We start from the raw sequence: 13,716 nt of genomic DNA on the forward strand, positions 1-13,716 counted from the left end.
CTACAGCTCAGCTAGGTAGTTTTCTTTGCTCTCTCAGGTTTTTCTCCTGGCAAAAGAGTGTTAATCCCTGTAACCAGACTTAAAAGTCCACCCCTCCTGGAGTTACTGTGCAGTAGCATCGCCAACTGGCTTTTTCGTGATGCTGACTATGCAGTAGCTCATGACTACTGCACAGTAGCACTGCATCACGCTTCCGGCCACATGACTGTGCCGTAGTCATGAGCTGCTGTGTAGTCAGTGTCTTGTGTAGACACGTCCCCTAGGTCATGTTTACCCATGAAAAATCTCAGCCATCATCTCCTCTAGATTTGGGAATAAAGTGAGACCTTTCTCCTACCATCTGTTGCAAGTGCCTTTTTAGGAGGTACTAGTGTGTAGGTACTAGCGCAGGGCAAAATACAGCCCATGGGCCAGATCCAGTCTGCCAGGACATTCTATCCAGCCCGCAGAGTCCCTACAAAATTTAGAAAATTAATATTTATCCGCCCTGGTTGCCTGTCAAAGATGACAGGAGTCAGGGGCAGTAGGACCCAGGGGAAGCTAAGGCAGAACCCTGCAGCAACAAGGCTTACTGGGCCCTGCCCCATAACCGAAAGCCCCTGCCTAGCAGAGGCTTCTGGCCTGGGACCTGTTCATGCCTGCTTGTGCCAGAGTGGGAAATTCAGGTAAGAAGTAGGGGAGAGGCAGGGGAGAACCATAGGTGATTGCCCCAGTCCTCAGGGCCAGTCTGACTCCTACTGAGTCCCATGGTCTGGCCATGGAGCTGGGAGCCATGTGGTGCAGGAGCAGCTGGTGGGAGAGCAGGAAAGTGAGTGGGCATGTGAGAGTGCAGGGCCCACGCCGGTGTCTCAGGGCCAGCACTGGCAGGGACCGGAGCAGGGTGGCAGGAGCACAGGGTATGGGCTGGCAGGAGTCTATGGAGCTGGGCTGGGCTGCACCAGCAGGGAGAGGGGAGTTGACTCAGCTCCGTAGAGCCCCTGCAAGCTGGGATCTGGAGCTCCTGCTGCCCCATTCTGAGCCCCACTGGTGCTGGCCCCTGGACACCAGGGCAGGCCCCATGCTCCCGTCCAGCTGTCTCTGCACTCCCATGCACCCGCTCACTCCCACTCCCCCCACACCAGCCCCACAATAAAGGCAGGGACCAGCACGCACAGCCCTGACCCTGCATGCCTTGTGCTACTCAGCTGCCCTGCATCTCTGCTGCATCACTGCCACCTCTGGGCTGCCCCACAGGGCAGCGGTGGCAGCACAGAGCAGCCCTGCACAGGCTTTGGGCAGCTGCACCAGGAAGCACGAGTGAGGGAGAGGGGGAAGGGGCTGCTTTCCACCCATGCTGAGCAGCAGTTTCTCTCCTGTGCCACCACTGCTCAGCTTGGGCCCCAGTGCCAGCTCCAGGCTCACCCCCACCCCAGGATGGGCAGCAGCAGCAGCTGGGCAGAAACTGCTGCTCAGCACAGGGGAAAGCATCCCCTTCCCCTTGCCACAGCCAGGCAGTTTTTGGTGCAGCTGCCTGGAGCCTGCGCCATGCCAGACTGCCATGTAGTTCCATCACTGCCACCTCTGTGCTGCCCAGCACAGCAGCAGTGACAGTGCAGAGCAGCTGCAGGGCAGCTCACATGTGGCAGTGATGAAGCTGCAGGGTCACCCAGTGCAGTGCAGGCTCTGGACAGCCACACCAAAAGCTGCCCAGCAGCGGCGAGGGGAAGGGGCTGCTTTGTCCTGCACGGAGCAGCAGTTTCTGCCCAGCTGCAGCTGCCACTGCTGCTGCTGCTCAGCCTGGATAGCTGAGCCCGGAGTGGGTGTGGGGTGTCACGTCCTGCTGCCCCTGGGCATGCATGCTACCGCTGCATGCCCAGGGGCAGCAGGACATGACAAGGCCAGGCAGTGCAGAGTAGGTGCAGTACACACTGGGGTGGTGCACTTGGTGGTGGTGGTGGGGCGGCATCACAGGGCACTCAAGCTCTGGGCTGTTGTGGGGCGGGGGCAGCTGCTGACCAGGTCAGGGAGTTGTATGCAGGGGAGCTCCCATGCACACCCCACATACCCTCAAACCCTTCCTGAAATCCCCACAGCCTCCCCCACCCCACAAATACCATACCCATACAGCCACACATCCCCACAAACCCCCAGACCCACCCACATATCCACACACACCAACAGCTCCCCACAAATCCCACACCCACCCATCCATAGCCCCCAACAGCCCTGCACACTCCACACACTATACAAGAGTAAAACTGCATTTTCAGCTACTGTGCAATCACTTCTACATATACAGCACAAACACACATGAATCAGGACAAAAGTACTTTTTAAATTAAATTAAAATATATTATTATCAGTATTTGATTTTTAGTGTATAATTTTTTTCCCATTCTAAGATGGCAAACCCTCTTCCCCAAAGGAGTACCTCCAGGGATAACAGGAGTGACTTCTGGTGGCAAAGGTCAGAGGGTTGGACTTCCAGTCCCAAGATGGCTACCAGGAGGCGGGGCACCTGTCAAGGGGCGGGGCTACCCATGCAGCCCTCGGCAGCCTGCCAAAACTCGGTCAGTGGCTCTCCATCTTAAATAATTGCCCGTCCTTGTACTAGCTTGTCCAAATCAGATGCACAGCTGAAACTAAAAAGATAATTTACCTTCCAGCAGAAACAGTTTACAAATACTTCAGATTCAGTGGCAAAAGACAATTACACTTTAGATAACAATGCAAGGGAATTGACCCATATGGATCACTTGAAAGAAGATTCAAGCTCCTCCCAATTTGATACAACTGTTCCCAGGCAGCTCCACCTCTGGTTGGCAGAGTATCCAATATGGAGCAGCTGCTTCTGATTCTCACATCCTTGCTCTTACAACCCTACAGCCTCCAAATGATATGCTCCTCCCAGACATCTGGCCTGATTGAAAGACCCTTAATTACTCATTATCCCAACTATTGTCAACCTTCTGACCAATGATCCTGCAAACAGGCTAGCAAGAAAAAAATGGCAACTCTGCTACTTAGCATTCATTACACCTGCCTGTGACTAAGGATTTGTCTGTAGTCACTCCCAACTGAAAATAGAAACCAAATGAAAACATCTTGCTGAGCAAATACCATGGATTGTTTCTCTAGCATTTATTAATATCCTGATTATTTTAAATATACTTCAAACTTACAGGTATACATGTTAATACTTAGAAATATTTCTGGCAGGTATCTCAATGCTAGCATTAGAACCTATAATTTACTGCTTGTAAGACTGTTGGGTAAATAGGGTCCCTTTAAATGTGGCATCCAAAAAGTTAACAGGTATTTAATTATTATGTAATTTATTTTATATAGCACCTTTCATCCCAAAGTCACTGCAATACATGTTACAGTCAACATGGCAGGAGAAGATATTTTCACAGTGTACAGCAATATGGCAAACAGCAGGAGTAGGATAAATACTGAATTTGGAGCAATGGAGGGGAGAAGAAAGTTGTAACAAGAAGTCCTGAAATGTCTCTGATATCAAAAGAAACAAAGAGATTTGTTATTTACCCTTTGTTATATGACCTAAGCTCTCTTTTGTGAGGCTAAATAAAAGGCACTTTATTCTAGTACCTGTTATTTCCTCTGGTCTCCCCAGCTCTTTGGGGGTTTGTTTTCTTTTCTTATCTTCTTCTGTTCACTCATAACTTATTCACTTTGCACAGCTCCCTGCATTGCTGTTGGTTTGGGATTCAAAATGGAGGATGGCTGCCTTAATGCTTGATCCCCTTACACAAATTAGAAATAACAGATGTAGCTCTCATGTGAAAGGCTGCATTTAGATTTAGTTCTGGCAGAGCTGGCCTACATTTTCAAGAATGACTACTACAGGTGGCTGTTTCATATTTTGGGTGTCCCGGTTGAAACAGGTAAAATAGGCTTAATTTCCAAGAAAGGCCAATATTTGTGAATAATCACAGCCCTCTAAAATGTCTAGAGTTGGACATCCAAACAATGAAGCTCTAACAGTCACAAGTCATTTGAAAACTGAAGTCTTGTTAATTAACTGAGGTTGTAGAAAGCCTCTGCCTTTAGATATATATGATATACATAAAGATATATGCAAAATATAACATTAAAGAAGTGGAGTTTCCTATATTTTCTCTCCCCCTACATTATACAAATCATGAAGGGACATATCAAAATGCCACTGTGGACAGAATTCCCACCTCAAGCTGGAATGAAGTAAGAACACAGAGGAGCATCTATTATCAGGCAAAGGACAAAGAAACTGGAAGTCAGCTAAACAACAAAAACATACAGCTTTTCCATTGGTCACCTTGTATCATTGCAGGTGTTTGTTTCCAAAATTTCATATCATCCACATCTTGTACTATTATATTTCAAATATACTGTTCAAGACATCTGGGATTTTTTTAAATGCGTTTGAACCTGGCCCGAATAAAATGTGATATTGTGCACTGCAGTCTCTTGAAAAATAAAGGGAAGCAATCAGTGTTTGTGTGGGAATAGAGTGGTTTAAATACAGAAACACTGAAATGTGATGACCTTAATCACTCTTATTATTCTGCTGGTTCTATATAAGGAACAGTTGATTGTATAGAGCCCAGGGAGTACAGTTCAGAGATCTGAAACCTTGATATTGAAAAGTATCTGATGGCATTTCTCTCTGAAACAGCTTCTGCATTCTGAAAGGTGGCATATTTAGTTAATGCCAATATAAGGGGACTTCTTATAATATTACAAATTACTGAGGTTGAGGATGCTTTCCCATTCTATTATAAATGAGTTCATGGGTAGGAAACCTTAGGCAATGATACTTTCTTGATGTAGGCGTCTGATGTGTGAGAATGCTGTGATGTGTGACAGCAGCAATAATGTGCTTGCCAGGCAGCTGATTTGTGTGGGCACTGAATTGTTTATAAAATCTATAAAGTTCCCTTGGAGTACATGTGTAACAGGCTGGCAGTGTTTGCCAGAAGGGCCCTACTCTGTTAGCAGATGTTGTTCCTGCTGGGCAAGGATTGATTGTGTTCTGCAGGCCCATTGATTCAGCTGGCTTATTACCGCACCCAACAGAAAGGAGGCAACGATGTTCCTATGCCAAGAGAAAAACAATGGTGGAGACCAAGCAGCCCTGAGAGTAAATACATGAAAATGGCCAAGGCACCTTTCTCTTTGCCCTTCTGTTTCTGTAGCAAGGGATGCATGGCTGGAATGTCAAATCTGGCAGTTTTCAGTGCTTCCTTGTAGGAAGCATCTTGATTCCTACGTGGAGAAGTCCTTACATTCAAATACCCTCTTTCATGTTACACCCAGATCCTAGCTAAGGCTTAGTCTACTTTGTGTAGGGCATCATGAGGCAAAGGCATTCCCAAAATGGAAATGAATGTAAAAGAAATAAAATGGTGGTCTTTAGCGCATGCTGCAGTTGAAGCATCATTCTGTTTTGTTTTGTTTTTTTAAGGACCTCAGTGGTTTTCTCTTTGCTTCTAGCTTTTGGGGAGAAAAAGCAATGTGCTCAGCTAGCACTAACAATAAGGCTAACGTCCTGGCAAGAGAGCAACAGGGCAGGCCCATAAGCTGACCCTTTCGTAAGGAATGACTAGCAGAACTCACCAGAAGAAACTGAGAGTCAATCAAAACTCTTCCGGCATCAGCCCCTGCAGAAGGAAAAAAGTCATATGGTGGGCCTGAGCCTGAGGCAAAGGTCCTGAAGAAAAGAAAAACGTTATCCCTTTACAAATGAACTTCATAGAAGGTCAGTGCAAGGTCCTACTTGAAGTCAAACTCTGATTTTGACAAAAAAAACTCTTGCCAGAGCAACTACCGTGTTACCTTCACTGAAAACTGAATGTATGCTTATTGTTGGTTATATTTTGATACTTGGAATAACTATATCTGTTGACAAAAATGGTAAAAACAGAGAGGTGTATCATGGTTACATTATGAAATTGTTACTGGATCTGTGGTCTGCAGAATGAAAAGCAATCTTGGGCCTGATCCTATAAAGCTGCCCTGTGCATGATCCCCAGTGGAGTTCCTTATATGCAGCGACTCTGAAACAGTCTCTCTCAGAAGAAGTCCTATTGTAACCAGGCAAGGATTAACAGCACAAAGCAACAGCCAGGGAAAGGGCATAAAGCTAAACTAAGAAGACAGATCATCAAAAGAGTTGATATGTTTAAAAGGGAACATTCTACAATCACAAGTGCTTCTGTCATTGACTTGACACCCTCATCCTCAATGTTGCATCATCTGCCTACTTTCTGTAATAGAAAGGTATCTTGCAAAATTCCAGAAATGATTGTCTCAGTCACCTGCAGAGGGTTTGGGGATTGAGAGTGTGGTCAGGGGTAGAAAGGTAAGAAAGATTTATTGACTTAACAAAAACATAACTACGCATAGTAACAAAACAAACAATGACAGACAAAAGCAATTCATGTTGGCAACTTATTGGCAGTTCCCTCTGATGCCTGATATACAGCAAGCTTCTTTTTCTACAAAGTTCAGCGAAGTCAGGCATCCCCGATCAGCGCTGTCCGAAGGGTACAGAGAAGGACTCTGGAATGCAGTTCTTGGGCTCCTCGAGGTCCACAGGCCCACTGATCCAGGCAACACTAACTAATCCTTTTCACAGAGCTGTATCTTCCTTCTGAATGGTTTCTAGATATTCCAGCTAATTAATAGCTTCTGAATGGTTCTGATAATGAACGACCACTCGGATTCCTTTTAGTTCAACTGTCCTTAGACTGACCAATAGCAGTACAAGCCTTGCATTCTTTTGATAAGGTAATTTTAACTGCGCCACAGGGTCTTACTACTTCTAGACTTTGCTAAATTTCCTAGGCCTTACTTATACAAGGCCTCACTACATCTTAAACTTTAATTAGGCTTTTAGCAACAACATATAGCTTAATATCTAAACAAATACAGAAAAACGCTTGGTCTAATCTTCATAGAGCCTTCAGCAAGCACCTTTATCACACAGGCACACTTTTCAGCTGTCACAATGATGTTTGCACCGCTCCAGTTCAGCCAACATCAGCATTTATTCCACAATAAATGCTGGTTTCACGTTTACCCTTTTTTTTAACGATGAAAAAGTGCATGCAGATAGAAACTTAAGATTCTGGATTTCAGCCCAGGAGCTACATGAAAGTGCCTTAAAACAAAAATCCATTTGACCTTCTTTAAACAATGAGGATTTGCAAATACTGAGGTTTACAACTAAAATGAATTTTTAGATACCCTTATCCATCATATGAACTCTACTTTTGTGATTTTGTTTTAAATTCATGGCCAAGTAAACCTTTAGCATTATGGACACCACTACCTTTTTAACCACTTACTGCACAGCTGCATAACACCCCTGTACAGATCCATATTATAGATTCTACTTGGAGAAAGCTTTACCCGGGGAGAGTCATTTTCTCATTGCATTGTTGTATACCCCCACCTTTGCATCGTAGGCGCAGCGTGGGCTTTCTGTGGGTGGGGTTGGATGTTTTGCATTAATGCCCAGTAGAGGACTCTATGGAGAACTGATTTCATGCGAGAGATGCTGGGATCACATGGCTTGGAAGTGCAGACTAGAAAGTGATATGGGAACAAGGTGATTTTGCACAGGCTTTTCATGGATCTTCTGACATCATCAGAGTTAGAGGGATGTATTCCTTCCACTTGTTCCAACTTGAAAGGAAGCACTTAAACTCTTTGTTCTGAGTTCCATTCCCATTCCACTATCCTGGTGCCTGTATGGGTATGTGATCACAGTGCAATATATTTACATCCCAGTTTCTGAAAACAAAAACTGACTTTGTTATAACAGCATAATAGCTACAAAGCTGCATCTCCTTAGGCCAGCATTGATCAATAATATAGAAGACAATATCGATTCAGATGATAACTATTAGAAAGGTAGACAGTTTGTGGGGAGGATTAGAGTAGCCCATCCCAGTCTGCATACAATTCATTGTTATTTTTTAATGAATTACATTTCTTCACTGAGGTGAAATGTGGCTGTGAGGATAAGGCTTGTGCACCATGTAAGTATAGGGCTCACATGAAACTTACAAGGTCTTGTATGTGGTGAAAATCACCTGTCATGTATCATATCCATTATAATTTAAGCATGATTTAATATGTCTTTTGAAAAAACTCCAAGATAAAATTGGATTCGGTTTGTTCTGATCATACGTGCATCACTGACTACCTCCAAATACCTGCCAAATGTTAATCTGCCAGGGATTCTTTTAAGTGTTGCACGAATAAATAATCCTGTAATGAAATTGGTGGGTTAGTGTTCTAAAGGGTCTATTACACTGTATGAAGCACACAACAAAGTTGAATCTTCTGAAATATATTTTATATGCTAGCCTCATCTCCTTTCATTCCTAATTAAACAGAAATCCTCTCAGAAAAATCTTTCAAGAATAAAGAATAAAAAAATGTTAAGGATGTTGTATAAGGTGATATTATAAATGGAAGCAAGTCTGCCTTGTGCCTTATGTCATTTCAGAGGAGCAAACAGCCCAGCCACATTCTGTTAAATCTTGTCTCACATAATTATAAAAATGAAAAGGGGTGCATTTCTATAGTTTAACCATGCACACTACATGCAGGTATTGGCACTGGTGAATAACTTCCATTCAGACACAATTGCCCAACAGGAGACAGTACCTACTGAACAGGGCAATGAGCCCAGGAGTCCTGGGATCTGGTTCTACTACTGACTTGCTACATGTCTTTAGTCAAGTCACTTCTTTCGTCAACCCCACTGTCTTTCTTGTCTACTCAGATTACATATGCCTCAGGAGCAGCATCGTCTTTTTTTTGTAGTGGCTAGCATATTTGTAGTCCACTCTTAGTTGAAGCCCTTAGGGATAAATATACAGAAAAAAAGAATAATTTAAAAGAATCTTCCAGGTCCTTAAAAAGTATTTCTAAATTCTATAAATATAATAACTATAATTACCTTGCATTCATATTAAGAAGGGTTTCATGGTGAGTTGCAAACATTAGAAAGGAGCTTAATCATCTTCTATTTTGGAAAAAAAAATCATACCGCATCCTATTTTCCTTCCTTCTTTTTTCTCTTTCTCATTGCTACGGAAGTGTGTATGAAGTAAAGACAGTTATTTCTTATTCATGTTTCTTCTGTTTAAACATTATTTGAAGTCATTTGAAGCCTTCTTTTTGTGACCTCTATATTGGTAGCTACAGAATTGATTATTAATCCATAAGCAGAAGATTATAACTTTATGTAGAAAATAAGCAGGAGGGATGCATTATGTTTAAAAGAAACCAAGAGACAGTGGATATAGAAAAATGCCCATAAGTAATACCATATTTTCTTGCATCCAAAATGCATCTTTGTCTCAAAAACAGCTGCAGGAAATTGGAGTGTACATAATATGCAAGAAATACAGTAACAGCAGGTTCTGCCACTTATCAGGTGAAACTAAAACTAAAATTTGCACTGATCAACAGGGAGCATCAAAATGAGCTCTCTCAGCTGCCTAGTTGCTGCTACTCAGTTACATACAAGGGAGGACCTTTTTTCTTCATTTTGCCTTTTGGAAACAGAAAGTGTATTATATTCTGAGTTGTGTTGTATGTGAGAAAAATATGGTAATATATACATTGTATTAATGCCTAAAGGCTTTCCCTTATTATGCTGGGCACTGAAAATGTGCTGGGAAAGAAGATATGACATATTGACAGAAATGGTTCTAACAAGAATATGTTTTCTAAGTTTTCTGACTAGCATCAATAGGTCTTTAGTTACCTTTGTAAAAATACACTGTAAAGAATGTGTCTCTGCAATCCTTTGTTCTATTAAAACAGGTTGTTTTGCTGACAAGAAGCCAGAAAACTTTTTCTTTATCTGTCATCATGAACAGATAAAGTAAAACAAGAGAACTTTATTCTGAAGACTATGAGCTGTACAAAATTATTTGATAATGTGGTTCCCAGAGTATATGACAATAAGGGAGTATATCTAAAATCATTCAGTGTAAACCTTAGATGTGTGTTAGGTCTTCCCAAATGCATCAGTGAAGTAAAATACAGCAGACCACTAGGTGGTGTGCAAGAACTACCTGAGAGCAGCACAGTGGTATGCCTCACTACCATTGAGATTGTCTATTCATAAAAAGTCTAATGGATAGAAAAATATGGATAAGTATTGGAAATAATAATACCTTTTTTTTTTTTTACATAGCTTTTTCTCTCAGAGCAATTTATACACAATAACTAGTAAATCCCCACAACATACCTGTGGAGATAGGTATGTAAGTGACATTATCCCTTTGCAGAAAGTGGAAGAGAAGTAGGGAGGTTTAAGGCTCAGCTAAACGTCACTATAGTGGATAGTTCCAGAAGGAGGTCTAGGGAAGTTCTGTCATGCACAAAAATTGTGCTAAAGCTTCCTGCAACAATGAGAGCACAGATGTTGTGCAGCTTACTCAAGCACAGTGTGCCCCGCTCCTCTTTGTACACTCACTCAGCTTTGAAAACTACAGATGTCTTCTGCAGTGGCACATGCCACAAGAGTGCAAGAGGGACTGGAGTTATGCCTAGCTTCTGAGGAGGGTGTGTAAATGAAGAAGTAGTCTTGGTATCCTCCAAAATGTTCCCTACCAGCTATATACAACCCAACTCTTTAATGATTTGCCCAAGACCAGGGAAGGAGAAAGGATGTAGTGAGGATTGTATCTTACTTTACACTCAATTCCTCAGTCCTATGTACAGTAACCTCTCTCTCTCTCTCTGTTTGTTATCCTGATGAAACAAATGCCTTCCTCTTTGTCCTCACTGGCTTCTTGCTTTCAGCTGTATTTACTAGCATTCCTTTAACACCTACTTATAAAATTCCCATTCTTTAGGCAAAAAAAAAATCCAAACAACACAGGGCAGTGGAGTCTTTCAACAATTTTAGTGGTCCTCCTACCTCTTTTAAACTATGTGATTCTCAGAAACATTCTCTCTCTAAGTCATTTTAACCACCAATAGTTAATTACAATACATATGTGCTACAGATCTATGTAGGAAGATTGCAGCATAAAGTAAAATTGCAAAACAATCGGTTTTCACTGGTTACATTTCAGTTCTCACAATGAAGGCAATGACAAAACTGCCAGTCAAGGCGTAAATCCTTATTGCTCTAACATGTTCATAGATTCATCGATTCATAGATGCTACGGTGAGAAGGGACCTCAACAGATCACAGAGCCTGATCCCCTGCCTAGACAAGAAAGTGTGCTGGGGTCAGATGACCCCAGCCAGATGCCTATCCAGCCTTCTCTTAAAGACCCCCAAGGTAGGGGAGAGCACCACCTCCCTTGGAAGCCCATTCCAAATTTTGGTCACCCTTACCATGAAGAAGTTTTTCCTGATATCTAGCCTAAATCTGCTCTCTGTCAGGTTGTGACCATTGTTCCTTGTTACCCCAAGAGGGGCGCGGGTGAACAGAGCATCTCTGATCCCTTGCTGCGTCCCCCTAATCAATTTGTAGGTGGCCACAAGATCACCTCTCAGCCTTCTCTTGCAGAGGCTGAAGAAGTCCAGCTCTCACCTCATAGGGCTTGTCCTGTAAGCCCCTAACCATATGAGTGGCCCTCCTGTGGACCCTCTCGAGTCTATCAACATCCTTCTTGAAGTACAGCTCCCAAAACTGGATGCAGTACTCTGACTGCGGTCTGACCAATGCTGCATAGAAGGGAAGTATCACCTCCTTGGTTCTATTTCTCATGTATCTGCTGATGCATGATAAACTGTGGTTAGCTTTGCTGATGATTTCATCGCGCCGATGACTCATGTTCATCTTGGAGTCCACTATGACTCTGAGATCCCTTTCCGCTTCTGTGCTGCTGAGAGGGTCACTTCCCAGCCAGTAGGTATGCTGGATATTTTTGTGCCCTAGGTGCAGCACTCTGCACTTGTCCTTGTTGTACTGCATCCTGTTGTGTACTGCCCACTTTTCTAATCTGTCCAGGTCTGCCTGCAATCATTCCCTAACCTCCGAAATGTGCACTTCACCCCACAATTTAGTATCATCCACAAACTTGGACAGAGTACACTTCACACCCACATCCAAGTCACTGATGAAGATATTGAAGCGTACCAGTCCAAGGACCAAACCCTAAGGGACTCCACTACCCACATCCTTCCAGGTCAATACCAGCCCATCTACTACCATACTCTGGGTGCAACTGCTAAGCCAATTTGCCACCCACTGGACTGTGTAAACATCTATGTCACAGCCTCTACATTTATTTATGAGAATGGGATGAGATACAGTATCGAAGGCCTTGCTAAAATCCAAGAAAATGACATCCACCTCTACTCCTATGTCTAAGCATTTTGTAACCCTGTCATAAAATGAAACCAGACTGGTCAGGCATGAACTATCTGCTACGAATCCATGCTGGTTTCCCTGGTGCATTATTTTTCCCACTGGACTCCCACAAATATGGTCCGTCATAATCTTTTCAAAGACCTTTCCAAGGAGGTGGAGGTGAGATGGGCTGGCCTATAATTACTCAGATCCTCCTTCCTCCCATTCTTGAAAATAGTGACCACATTGGCCCTTTTCCAGTCCTCTGGGACCTGACCCAAGTGCCACGAGTGCTCAAACAGTCATGCCAATGGTTCTGCTATGACACCAGCTAATTCCTTCATTACTCTTGGATGAAGCTCATCTAGCCTGCTGACTTAAACACATCCAGTCCATCCAAGTGACTCTGCACCAAGTCAGCATCAACAGTTGGTGGGCTGGCTCTGATGCCCTTCTAAGAACCCATTAGGAGGCTTATCTTGACCCCTGTTCAGGAACACGAGGCTAAACACTCATTGAATAGCTCAGCCTTGTCCCCCATCTGTCACTAATTGCTCCTTCTTGTTCAATAGGGGTCCTATGCTGCCCTGCTCCTTCGTTTTACTCCCTACATACCTAAAAAAAGGCTTTTTGTTGTCTTTAATTTGTGTTGCCAGCTTCAGCTCTTTAGTTGTTTTGGCCTTTCTAACTGCCTCCCTGCAAGTGTGGGCCAAGTAGGTATACTCCTCCGTGGTAGCTTCCCCCTGCTTCCATTGCCTACATGCCTTCTTTTTTGCCCTTAGGATCCCCTGGATTTCCCTGATTAGTCAAGGAAGTTTTTTGGCTCCTTTCCCCCTTTTCCCTCATACTGGGATAATCTCCCTCTGTGCCTGAAGGATCGCTTCCTTTAGGAATGACCACGCTTCCTGGATCCCCTCTCACCAATACTCCTATCCTGCACTGCGTCATTGACTAGACTCCTAAGCACACTAAAGTTAGTCTTCCTAAAGTCAAGCACTTCCACCCTAGTAGTTATCTTACCCACCCTATGCCATATGGTGAATTCAATTGATTGGTGGTCACTGTCCCCAAGGTGACCACGAATCTGCAGCTCCCCTACTAGGTCCTCCTCTGTAGCCAACACCAAGTCCAGTAAGGCATTCCCCTTAGTGGGACCATCTACCTCCTGCGTTAGGTAAAAGTCCTGCATGCAGGTTAAGAACCTACATGAGCAGTTGGATTTGGTTGACTGCTCCTCCCAGCAGATGTCAGAGTAGTTTAGGTCCCCAGTGACAACCACGTCCCTAGACTGTATGGCTTCTGAGATCTGCCACAAGAATTCCAAGTCCAGCTTTTCCTCTTGGTGTGGTGGTCTGTAGCAGACCACCACCACCAAGTCCCTTTCTCCTCGACCTCCA

Source organism: Alligator sinensis, unplaced genomic scaffold (assembly GCF_000455745.1).
Source record: "Alligator sinensis unplaced genomic scaffold, ASM45574v1 scaffold81_1, whole genome shotgun sequence".
Classification (NCBI taxonomy): domain Eukaryota; kingdom Metazoa; phylum Chordata; order Crocodylia; family Alligatoridae; genus Alligator; species Alligator sinensis.